General features: G+C 36.1%; 1 protein-coding gene across 28 annotated transcripts in view; it reads left to right on the forward strand.

Moving 5' to 3' along the window:
• Nucleotides 1–13,172, forward strand: part of Nrxn1 (neurexin 1) — a 1,077,006-nt gene that overhangs the window by 68,767 nt on the left and 995,067 nt on the right. The window lies entirely within an intron of this gene.

Here is a 13,172-nt window from a genome sequence, read left to right on the forward strand (position 1 = left end):
ATTGCTAATGTACTAAAAATTACTTTTATAAGAAAAATGTAAGCTGTTTTTTATTCTTCAATATCGTTAGGAACAAGTGAGTGACATTTGAAAATTGTTAAAGTTATTTCCATACATTTTTATCATGCCTGAAATTATTTGGCTCTCTATCTTAATAGTTGGGTCAAAATGCAGTTAGTTGGCCACAGCAAGGATGTATAAACTCTTTAATTTATAAACTGACTAGATTACACAGGAAGCAATCAAAGAGGAACCCTGCCTTGTGACCAGCATGAGCTGTTGCAGGGGTTTCTGTTAAGTCTCAATGACTAGTTATACTTGAAAATGACTTCACTCTTTATTGTGTCATTGTTTATCTTTTAAATATGGAAGCAGATGTTTATTTTTCTATATTAAATAAATTGTGACCAACCAATCAAGCAATCTCAGATTTTCCAAACTATATAACTTTTTAGTCAATGTAATTGTTTGAGCATCTTTGCTTCTAATGGGGTGTGGCCATTTGCAATTCATGTTATTTTAGGCCTTTTTCTTTTTTGAATGATCTAATGTACATCACACTAAGACAGGATTCTTAATTCCTATGTATATGCAATTTTGGAATTTTCAAAACAGAAATGAATACTACATTTATTCCAATGACAACAGTTGAAACACAACAAATTGTATTTCTAAGACTAGTTAAACTGGAACACTTCAGATACCATCTTCCAATAGGCATCTGTCAGTTTCATAGAAAAATGAACTTTCGTTCTGAGTGTTTAGGCACATGATGAAGAGTTAAAGAGAGTCATAAGAGCACCTCTCTTTAGAGAATCTCATTTATTTAATGTATATGTATATGCCACGGAACATATGTGGCATTCTCAGGACACTTGCAGAGGTAGCTTCTCTCCTGCTGGTGGCATTTAAGGAATAAACTTGGATTACCATTCTTAGCAGTGGGTGCCCATGCCTGCTATGATGTCCTTCTGGCCCATGAATCTCTATTATAGAGAGAACAATAGAGCACAGCTTCTTGGAAAACATACAGTAGGTAGCAGCTTCCTGCTGCAGATCAAGATACAAAGTGCCAATACACCGAAGACGTCCTTCTTCAACCACTCCAGACGTTCCTTTATTTGGGTCAGGGAAGGAAGTGGTTTACCTTGCATGTAAGCTGATGTAGAAATCCACAGATGTGCTCATTCCTCCCAGACCATCTCTCTGCTCTAGATGATGATATGCCTTCTCTGTGGACAGACTTCATTAGTCTGGAGTGCTTCGTACAGTTCATTTTCTGTTCAAAATTTGTCTTTGGATTTCCTACTGTTTAAATGTTGTCTGTATTCCATTTTGTCAATCATAAGAAAAGATAGCTACTAAAAAAACGAGACTTCTGGTTTGGGAAGGGATGAAAGGAAAGAGTAGAAGGTTATAGGGAGATTGAAAGGTAGATGGGGAGAGAATGAGGACTAACCTGAGGAGAGCTTGGATAAAGAGAAAACAGTCTTTGGGGTAAGCTTCTGCTCCATGTGATAAGCAGACTTGGGGCTTCCTGAAGCAGAATCGACATCCTCTCAGTTTATTAACCTTTTGATGGAGACAAAGGCTAAACAGCTATAGTTTCTTGCCTCATCTTTAGGTAAAGGAAAATCAAAGGACATTTGTTTAAAACTTAACTTTAAACAATGATATATAAAATCATCTTGCAGGAGCTAGAAGGAATCAAAGAAGTAGTTCCTTTTTGTTTTTATTTAACTTTGTTGAAAGCAGTCCAAGATCACACAATATTTGTTTCTAAATTTCATGTAACTGTGATGTTCTCCAAGTCACTGAAATTCTTTGAGCAGGTTTTTATTTGTTGAAGTAGGTTGAATTAGAAGTAAAAGAAATGTTACTTTGAATTTAAATGCCATGTTCCTTGAAAATAAGGTCCCAAATCACATTTCGTAGTGTTTATTTATATAGTGGTCAAGGGCCGTTAGGATAATTCCAAAATTGTTCAGTGGTCATACTGTATAATTCCTAGATATTTTCATCACCTCAAAGGCAACTCCATAACTGTACCTACTCACTCCATTTTTTTTTCTGTCTGGCCCCTGGCAACTGCTTTCTGATTCTGTATTTCCCTGCTTAAAAATTCTGTATAAACGAAATCATGAATTATGTGCTGTTTGCATGTGGCTTCTTTCACTTAGTATAATTTAATATTGTGCCCTGTATGAGTACTTTAGCTAATTTTATAACTGATTAATTCTTATGTTCAAATAAGTCATCTTTTGCTAATCTATCCATCAATTCATTGACCTTTGAATTGTCTCTGCATTTTTTGACTATTATAAATAATGACACTACAAGAATTAATAAACAAATTTTATGAGAATGTGAATTTTCAGATCTTTTAAGACATGCATCTAAAAGTGAATTTCAACAGCCTGCTTCTGGTTTCCAAAGAGACTGTACTATTTTATATTCTAGTCAGCATTCATGAGGATGCCAGTTTCTCCTCATACACATCAGTGGTTGTTATTGTTTGCCTTTACTGTGCTCAATCAAAGCTAGACAAACTAATCAAGTAAAACAAAATTCAAATATTTTTACAAATAAAAATGCAAAATTCTAAACAAATTTTTGGCCAGGAAAATCTAACAATATAAAAAATTTATATCCCATTGCTACTGAGGAGGATTTAGAAGAGTTTGACTTGGTGAGTGAATCACTACAGTAGCAGAGTAGGTATTGAGGGGACTTCCTAACTGAAGAACCTTGATGGAACATGTGTGGTTGAGACAAGAACTACCTTTAAAGCTGAGGCCAATACAATATTAATTATAAGGCTGCTTCTGATGAGCATTGTAATTTGGGTACCAACCAAGGAATTTAGGTAAAGGGGAAAATGACATCCAATTTCGAAAAGTAAAACTATGTCTGCTGGCAGATGATGTCGTAGAAAATCTTCTCCCTAGCATGAATTCTTATTGTTAATGAATTCATCAGAGTTGCAGAATACAAGATCAATATGCAAAAAGAGTGAATTTTATAAAATAGAAGCAACTACATTTGAAATTTACTCTAAAAGTCCACCTCCAAGACCATATATCCAAGCATAAAATTGTCTTGGGTAAATCAAATTGGAGAGCACAAATTGGTTTTTGAAAGCTTAATAATCAGACAAATAAAAACAAATAAATGGAACCACATAAAGTTTGGGTGTTTAGTGAGAGGGGATGAGTCTGGAAGAGGTGGGAAGAAGAAGGATAAATATGGTCAAACACATTGTACGAAAATTTTAAAAGTCTAATAATTTTAAAAACCTACCTAAAGCAATGTAAACTAGTTTTCCTGATTTTCTGACACATGATTTATATCAGAAACAGGAATGTGAATTACAAATTTGGACATAGTACCACAGTAGCTGTTGTGTCTGTGCACATGAAATTGTGTGTGTGTGTGTTAATGCTGAGAAATTCAAGGCCTTGTGCATGCTACGCTAGTGCCCTCTCACTGAGTCATCCTACCAACCCTTTATACTAACTTTTGAGAAGTAAGGGTGCAAAGAAGCCTCTTGGAGAATCCCTTGCTGTATGAGCTTCTCCAGGGCTTGCACATGTCTAGCCGAGTGCTGGATGCACAATAGTGGCTTCTTGTTGGCCCCAAAGTATGGAATGTACCACTTGGCAAACGTTTACTCTGTGAACATGGGAACTCTCTGTTTCTTTGACCTTTCTCCCCCCAAAATTGCCATTTTTAAAAATCATTCCTGGAAAATAGTCTAGATTTTAGACTGATATTTTTAGAATAAAACACCTCAAGCAAGCAAACAAACAAAAGCAAAAAACAAAATTTTGGCTGAGAAACATGAAATCTGGGAACAATTGAACAAGGAAAGTAAATAAAGCTCCTGTCCCTGTTTGTTAAAGAAATGTCACAGAGCATTTCTCAGCCAAGGAGACTGGCTGGTAGGGATGCACAATTAATCTTTTCTTTACTGAAGCCCTCTCCACCATTTCCAGTGGGTATTTTAAACCTGCTGCAATTCAGCAAGCCTTCAAGACCAAATTCTAGATTAAATTACCTATTGTTTTAAATGTCATTTAAAATTAGGTGATGTTTCAAGTGAGAAATAATCAGAAAAAAAAATTATTTCACAAGAAGAGTCAGATAATTTGAGAGGAACTTTTCTTTCCCTGCAACAAGGCAGAAGTAGATTCCTTTTATTTTAGTACTCAAAGCTGCAGTGATTGCAATAATTTTGTGTGTAAGAGGAGGCCATAGCAAGAGGTGACCATTTACTCATTACTAATGTTGCCTCAGGCATACTGTAAATATATGCTCTTTTAATTTGTTTTGCTTTTCGACGATTTGAGCTGAGCGGTGTTTACCATTGTAGGACCTGTTCTGTGTGTAGCAGGATAACTATATGACAACCAGCCTAATAAATACCAGCGGTGGCTTGAAGACAGATGCTAAAAAGAAATCCCACACTAGCTCAGAATTGAGTATAATAAAGGGTTATTTATTTAGGGGTAGACTCACAGATCATAGTCCTCTGCTTGAACAGGGATCAGCAACCAAATCCAGCAGCCAGAAGAGAGAAGGGCATGCACTTTACATCGGTATTTATATTATAAGAGGACACGCCCAAGTGAGCTGGTAACTTAAAGGCTACTGGCAGTAGCTTCTCCCAACTCTGAAGTCAAAGTAACTTATGAGGCATAATTTGAGATGGCTGAGAGCTTTCCAATGTCAACTCAGATTTTAAAGATATAATTGTTCCACTTTTATATCCCTAAAATACAAAGCTCAGTGAGATCATGTTACTTGTTCAAATACCAGCTGACACATGCCAAATCCCAAGTTTGAAGCTGTGCTTATATTGATAAGTATATGCACTATCTGGACCAACATAGCCTCCTGTCTTTTGGGTTGTTTTTTTTTTTTTTTTTTTTTTTTTTTCTCTCTCTTTTATAGAGACAAAGTCTCGCCATGTAACACTGGAACTCACCATGAAGACCAATCTGGCTTCAAACTCACAGAAGTCCACTATCTTTTCCTTTGAGTGCTGAGATTACAGGCATGCACTACCATGTCTGGCTATATTCTTACTTTTGATGAAGTGATGGGAATGTTAAAAAAGACACAGATCTTTAGAGAAGATGTTGAAGGAGCTACGGGCTGCGTTCCTGCTACCCGGCTCCCGGACGCCTGGCTAGCTTATGCCCCGAAATAATAACACACAAACTGTATTCATATAAACACTGCCTGGCCCATTATATCTAGCCTCTTCTGGCTAACTCTCATATCTTGCTTTAACCCATATCTAATAATCTGTGTAGCACCACGAGGTTGTGTCTTATCAAGAAGATTCTAGTGTATCTAGAGGAGCGGCATGGCGTCTGAGCTCACTTCCCTTCTTCCCAGCATTCTATTCTGTCTACTCCACCCACCTAAGGGCTGGCCTATCAAATGGGCCAAGGCAGTTTCTTTATTAACCAATGAAATCAACAGATTGACGTATGACCTTCCCACATCAAGAAGACTGTTCTGAAGTCCTTAGTAAAGAAGGAGCCTTAGGCATCTTGTTGACCTCATAGGAAAGGCTTTGTCAGCCATGCATCCTGCTCATTTCCTCTTGTGTTGTAGAGGACTTATGAGTCAGATTACCCCTGAGAGTTCAGAGAAGAGGCCTGATGATGGTGTCTCTGAGTTTCTATCTACAAATGAAAACACGTACTTATATATCTATGGTTAGGGTGGAAGTATGTGAGAAACACACACACAACATGAAATGGGCCATTGAACTCTGTATATATCAGACATCAGATTTTAAATCTGATTTAAGCTCAGAGACTTTTTAAATTTTGATTTTATATACTAGTTCTCCTTTCCCATATTAACTAGCTGTATATTTTCTTGTCTGATACCCAAAGTGAGTGTAAGACAAAGACATTTGTTATCAACACTGTTTTTCTGCAAGTCTTTTGTGGGTTTTACTGATTCAACTTTTGCTTCTTGGATTTCTGGGGAAATGGTAGCCCATGCTATAGTCTGCAACTATAGACATAGATGATAGATTGCAGAAATGGTTTACTTATTTAATTACTCACTTGTTCAGTTATCATCAATCCCTCTCTATACACTAGATTCCTTGTAAAATGCTAGGGGAAAGTGAAATATCTCATTTTCTATAAAAATGTTCTTAGGAGATGTAAAAGTCAGTGCTCCATGCAATGGAATTGCTCTCAGATCCCCAGTTGTACATTTTCTAGCTATCTGGCTATTCACCAACTGCCTAATCTCCCTTTGCTGTTTTCTTACAAATAAATAAGTGGAAGCAAGCATGAATAGCAAACTGTTCTATCATTGACATTACATTTATTCACAATCTTCTGACATAGCCTAAGTGAATATTTTATGTATGACTTTTCAGTGAAAATCACTTACACACTCTTCTTTTTCCTTCTAAAGGAACACAATGGCTAAGTAGATTATCTTGCTAAATATTGTGAAATCACCACTTATGGAGTTTAACTCACTTACCTATACTTAGTCTTTGAACTCCCCTGAATAGCTGTGGCTGTATATGGCTGATGGCAGACAGAACTTGGCTGTGCCTGTCTCAGTTTGATTCACCAGCAGCTTTGTGAACCATGGTTTTCACCCAATTCAGAATGTGTCTAGTGTCTAATTACATATAACCTTTACTTTATAACTTTCATGGAGATCAATACAGGCCAGCATGGGAGTCCTCCCGCCCCTTGTGTATGTGTGTGAGTGTGAGTGTGTGACTGTGAGTGTGGGGGGGCAGGCAGTATTTTATTGCACCTAGTCCACTCCTATTGCCCTCTCCCACAGCTGTCCTGTACTACCCATGGTGTACCCCAACTGAGTAGATACCCAATAGTCAGTGTTCATATTTTTTTTTCATTCTAGATCTTAAATTGATACCCAATAACACTCCCATCTCAGGAACATTTTCACCTTTGACTCAGTCTGAGAGGCCCTGGGATCATCATTAACTTGTAACAGTCAGGATGCACCATCTGATTTCACATTTTGGTATTTGCTTACTGATAGAAACCCTGGTTTCAGTTACTGGGAGCCTTTCTCTGTGAACAAATGCCTACTTGGTGCCCCGTTAACAGATACTTAACCTTTGCCTTTCTTCTCAGCATAGAAGGAGAAAGTACACAAAGTATACCCACTCTGCCCAGGTGAAGCTCCTGCTTCCTTGGAGCTCTGCCCTCTGTATTCCTCTGGGCTTAAGGAGTTACCAGTCCATCATTTGTGTTTGCTTGTTTCCCGGTACTGTTGAAGCCCTATCAACTGCTTATTCACTGGGTTCGGTCTGCCCATCACCCAGTTCCAGTTTGTACCTGTTCTGCCCCACAAACTGTTAAACCAGCCCCCAGTCAGACTTTATAGAGAGCATTCACATCAATAATATGCACCATGCAAGCTTGGCTATGAACTGAGAGTTGATATCTAACAAAAAAATAATAGTCTGGGAATTAAAATCTCCTTAAGGTAATACCAAGAATGAACAGAGTTGGCTGAGATGAGTGAACTGACCAAGAAACATTTAAAAATTAAAATGAGAATTAAACATTATCTTTATTTTAGTACTTTTGTATTAAAAACAAAACATGGTCTTATTTAAATTTAAAATTTGGAGATATTTGGTTTCCGTAGATGGCACATAGTATTGCTCTACAGGAAGAACAGGGGGCTATTAACCTCATTCTTAAGGCTATTTTAGGATCTTGAATATCAATAATTTTTTTTTAAAAAATGTGCTTTTTTGAAGACATGTGCGCTAAGGAGTTCCTCTCTGCAATATTTAGAGAATACTGAGCTAGCAAGCAAATGATTCTCTCATAAGTAACCTACATTATTTTTCCTAACAAGAACTTCCTGCCTTTTGGCATTTGTCCTTTTTATCTCTAATGATGATTGTTTCAGTTTGGTTCATCAGTTGAATTTAACACATCATGAGATTTGCTCTCTTACTGAAACTTTTTTTTTTCACTAATTTTGAGGTAGTTCGTATGACACAAGATGTGTTAGTAATGGCTACATCACATAGAGGGCATTTGGATTTTGCACTTCTGCCTATAAAAGCACAGCTCTTCAGTCCCTGAACTGGGAATGACAGGAGCACATGCTGATCGGTTACTGCACTTTGTGTTCTATGTACTTCTGGGAAATGATCTTGCACAACTCTCTAAGGTTTTCTGTGTCCCCTGTTTGGAAATGTCAGACTTGGAGACATTGAAGACTTGTGCAGGTTTCCAGTAATAGACTGACCACAGATTTGAGCTTTGTTTACTGGGTTTGAAGTTCACCGCAGCGTTCTCTCAGAATATGGAGAAGAATCATTCAGGGGGAAGATGAGTTTATTTCTTACACTTCCCAAGTGCCTACCCTATTTTTGCAAGGAGACAATGCTTGTTTCTCTGTTATGTTCTCCTCCATAACAGTGGTATGTGCTTTGCTGGCACACATAAGGGAGCAATGTGAAGCCTTTTTTACTTCTGGAAGCTTTGCATCTTGCTCTGCAGCTTCTCTTTAAAGATTATATCAAATGGGAATATGAAGTTGAAACTGTCATGAAATATAATACAGAGTGGGAAAAGAGACACTAGACAGAAGAAGAAATTTGGGGCCAAATTTGATGCTAATCTCTTTTTTCACAGTGCATGAACTGGAGCCCATTTCTTGACTCTTCTAAAAGATGATGTTTTCAATTAATTTCTCATTCTCATTTTTAAAGAGAAATCTATGATGACATAGATCATGTCTTACTTGTTTATCTTGGTAGATTGTTGTGCCTTGTACGTATCATATACACAGTGAAAACCTGATGAAAGAGTTGAGCATGAAAATTAAAAGAGAATTTTCAGTTCTGGTTTCTCTTTACTGAAATATCTCTTCTCATGAAGTTTCATATTGTTGGATTGTCTTTTCCTTCCCTAAGCTATTTAATTTATCATTTTGTGGTAGTTATATGTGTGAGAATATGTACTTCTACCAGGATCACACATGTGATCCATCAACACATAAAGGACTTGTTTTGCTGTCCTGAACTGAATTCATCAAAAAGATAATCTAGTTAGATAATTTAGCATAAATCATACAACAGAAATTTTAAAATAAAAATAATTCCCTAGTAATGATTTAAAGGATATTGTAAAATAATCTTTTATTAAAAAGTTCCGTGTACCACCGTAAGCAAATATTCATGTATGTGGTTCATAGAAGGAGGAATGGGGTAGTCAGCTGCCTGTGCCTAAATACAGAAGCCGCACGACTATGAAGACACATTTCCATATTAACACAGGTGGGTTATCTTGTTGACTCAAATCACGAGAGGTATTATATTTATGACATATTCCTTTTGAAATAGTGAAAAGACTTGGTAAATTTTTAAGCTAAATAAGCTTTAAGCTTGTCCAGTTTTACATAGTAGCTCTTGTATTCCTTCAGTTAACAACAACAAGAAAAGGAAGGTGTCTGACATCCTTGGTGTTCATTTACTGTTACTTGTTTTCGGCTGGGTGTCTAGTGAACCAACTGAAAGCATCGTGGAGCCTGTGGACTGTGCTTTGCATTGCAGGATGAATGCAACTTCTGACTTCTGCTCACTGGCTTTCAACACAGCTCTTTCACTGTTGAATCCCTGCTTTCATAATTAGGTAAACTGACAAGATTTCTTATTTCACGATGGGTGCTATTAAATAAGTGAGGAGCTGAGAGAAAGCTAGCAACTCCTCTACCATCATTGAGATACACAACCCTCCTTAAAGTCAAACTCACTGACATCATTTGCCTTCTGCCAGTCTTCTTTATTCTAGTGTTTTCCTGCTTTTATGATGAGCACAGAGCATATCAACTAGAAAATATCCTGAACTTTGATCTGTCCTCTATTAATCTTTGTCTTAAAATTCTGTCAGAAAATAATTTAATACATATAATAAACTTGTATTAGTGACATAGAAGGACTTTTTGAGTCTTTCTCAAAACTCATGTTTTAAAAAAATAAGGTTCAAGCATGGATGGGAGCAAATTAAATTTCAGGCATCCACTATGAAGGTGTTTCATTAGTTCAGCTATGTTTCTACATAGATATTTCATAGTTTCATTAACCATGTATGTAAAATCAAACTCTTGGATTATTTAATCTCTTTTTCATTTATAAATAGAAATAATTAAAACAATTTTCTGTGCATACTAACAAGATTTCCTTTATGAATGCTGTTAATACCAATTCTAACATAAAACATTGGCAATTTGAATGATGGGGCTTATTGTTTTAAAAAGTTGGTGTGTGTTCACATAAAGTTGGAAAGGCTTTTAGGACAGGATACTGTTGTCATGTATTACAGTGTATCAAGAAGACAGACTGTTACTGTCATGAAAAGAACGGAGGAATTTTTAGGAGAGAAATACTTTTCCACTCCAAAATGTATATGTTCAAACTTTTTTGCACATACACAAGGGAGAGATGATAGTGATAGACGATAGATAGATAGATAGATAGATAGATAGATAGATAGATAGATAGATAGATACGTAGAGGACACAGATGATAGATGGATATAGATGATAGATAGGTAGATAAATGATTGATAGATGAGTGATTAATAGATGATAGATGGTAGGTATATAATTGATAGAGGGCAGAGAGATAGATCTTATAATAGTGACAATTATTTTCTTTTTCAGATTTTGTTTTCTTTTACTCTTGAAAAGGGAAAAACATGTCTACCTCACCTTCATTGAAATAAGTGTATTTATCCAATAATAGTCAGTCTGAATTGTCAAATAAATGTTCTGAGATCCCCATGAGAACAGTTTATAATTTGTTATAATTTTTTTTCAAATTTATATTGCTGTCTCAAAATATACTTTTCCATTTTTATGTTCTTGCATAGCTTTTCTGTTCAGATTATTTCTAAAACTGATTTTTTGGTACATGTTTAGAGTAATAGATTGCAGGTGAGAATAATAGACTACAGCTATATTCTCCTACTATTATGCGAAAAATAAATAAGTTGAAAAATATGTTGGGGTATTTCTGTTGCCTCAAGCATTCATCTCAGAGATCATTCTGACATTGTTATTCTGATTAGCACATGAATAGCAAGGTTTTTGTTGGTGTTGTTGTTGTTTGTAAATCTTCGGTTTAATTGGTTGCCTTTGACTTTACCTTAATATCAATGTAAGCTAAAGATACTAAAGGGAGGGGCCAATGCCAGTTGAATTGTAGTTTGTTTTGTTTTTCAAAGTCTCCCCTGCACATCTCCACCTGAGGAGAAACAATAAAACATCCATAAATTTTATCTTAGCAACAAAGTCCATGTGTGATTCTGGAAGCCCTCAGCTCTGGAAATATTTTATTTCGGAGATACAAAATTTGTAATGTTACTGCATGCCATATTCTGGCCATTGAGATGGACTCTTTCCAAGGAGGTTGTTGTTACTTTGAGTTCCCAAATTTTTTCCAAAATGTCAAAAGTGTCTTTACTTGCAGAAACAGTGAGAAACTTGTAGGAAAATGAAGGTCTGTGTGGGGAAAAAAACTTTATTATGCAGCCTTCTCTAAAGAGTTGCAGGATGTCTGGATCATGCCAGGAAGAAAGGAGAGAGAAAGGGGTGCATTCTTTTTGAAACAAAGTGGGGATACCAAATCAGAGTTATGGCCATCTCTATTGTTCACGCTCCTCGGTTTCTTTTTGCTAATTGTATTAATGATGATGTTTTTAAAGGCTATGCTTCAGTATGAGTATGTGTAAACTGTTCAGTCCAGTCTGTTTCTTGGTGTCATTTTCTGCCTCTTGGAAGCATCAGAATTGAAATGAAAGGTAAGTGGCTAAATTAGACACATTTGCAACCAAGCACACTTGCATTCTCTTTGTCTGATTAAATCCTTCTGTTCATTATTGTTTGTTTCAATATAGTAATTTTCCCTCTGAGCCACAAGTGCTACTACTGAAAGAGAAATGTGTAGTAAAAATTAATTTATTTATAATTTCAGTAAATCAAATGGGCTAGCTAGAATAGCTGTTTTCAGGTCTTTTTACTCAATTTCTGCTAGTATAATCCTAATGAAAATTTGCATATTAAAATAAACTCTAGATTAATTCTTTGCAGTTATCACTTAAACTACAAAAAAAAGCAGATCCAATACCTTTCTGTGATGCTGTATTTAGTTTGTTTGGTGTTCATGAACAACAGAACTAAAATTGGTGGGCATGTCATACCCAATTTGTGGAAATGCATCTTGTGAAGACTCCCTTAGTGTTCTGGGAACTCTCCAGGGGGACTGCCTTTTCATTACATTTACTTGCAAATTATCTGCTCATTCTTATTAAATTGAACTCCAAATTAACTTCAGTGCAGTTTGGTACCTGGACTATGTAGAACAGACAGAAAGGAACTGGACTGCCCGAAGGAGAGATGTGTGATTCGTGGCTACTCTGAAACTCATAATGTTTTGAATGCTTACTATTATCATTGAGCATGAAAGACACAGGGCAGCCTGTGTCCAGTGTTCTCTGAATGCTCAGAACCCTGGGTGTTCCTCTCTTCTAACTTGCTGAGATGAATTACTATAGACACAGAGCCACCAAGTAACCTTCAAATGAGCAAGCTCATCTGGCAGATATTAACGTACATATTAATATCTTGAATTTTAATCTCATCTTATTTCCTGATCAGTTTTTTGAAGTATTTTTACATTATTCTTATTATACATCTGTTAAGTTTTATTACAACAGTTAAAATTGTTGTATATTTTAATAGTTTAAATTGCAATCATATCAAAGTGGTTTTTCGTTGTTCATTCAATGTTTTATCTTGCTGGATTCCTCTAAAAGGACATTTACAAATTACCAGTGATCACTGTATATAAGATATGGATAAATCATATCTAATTTTATTTTTTTCAAATTTGGAATTTCTTTAAACTGTCACAACAGAGTTTATTGATTCTTCCTTAACAGAAGAATTACATGAAAACCAAACAGCTGTTAACGTCAAACACTGAAACACATGGGTTAGAGAAAGCTGGCACAACAAAGCGTCTTGGGAGTACCTGGGAGCTTCCTGGGAGTCACAGATATCTATGACTTTGTCTAAAAAAGCACATCCTTAAAGGTGCACTTTGAAATCTATGTATTGCAGAATCT

Source organism: Chionomys nivalis, chromosome 1 (genome assembly GCF_950005125.1).
Source record: "Chionomys nivalis chromosome 1, mChiNiv1.1, whole genome shotgun sequence".
Lineage (NCBI taxonomy): Eukaryota > Metazoa > Chordata > Mammalia > Rodentia > Cricetidae > Chionomys > Chionomys nivalis.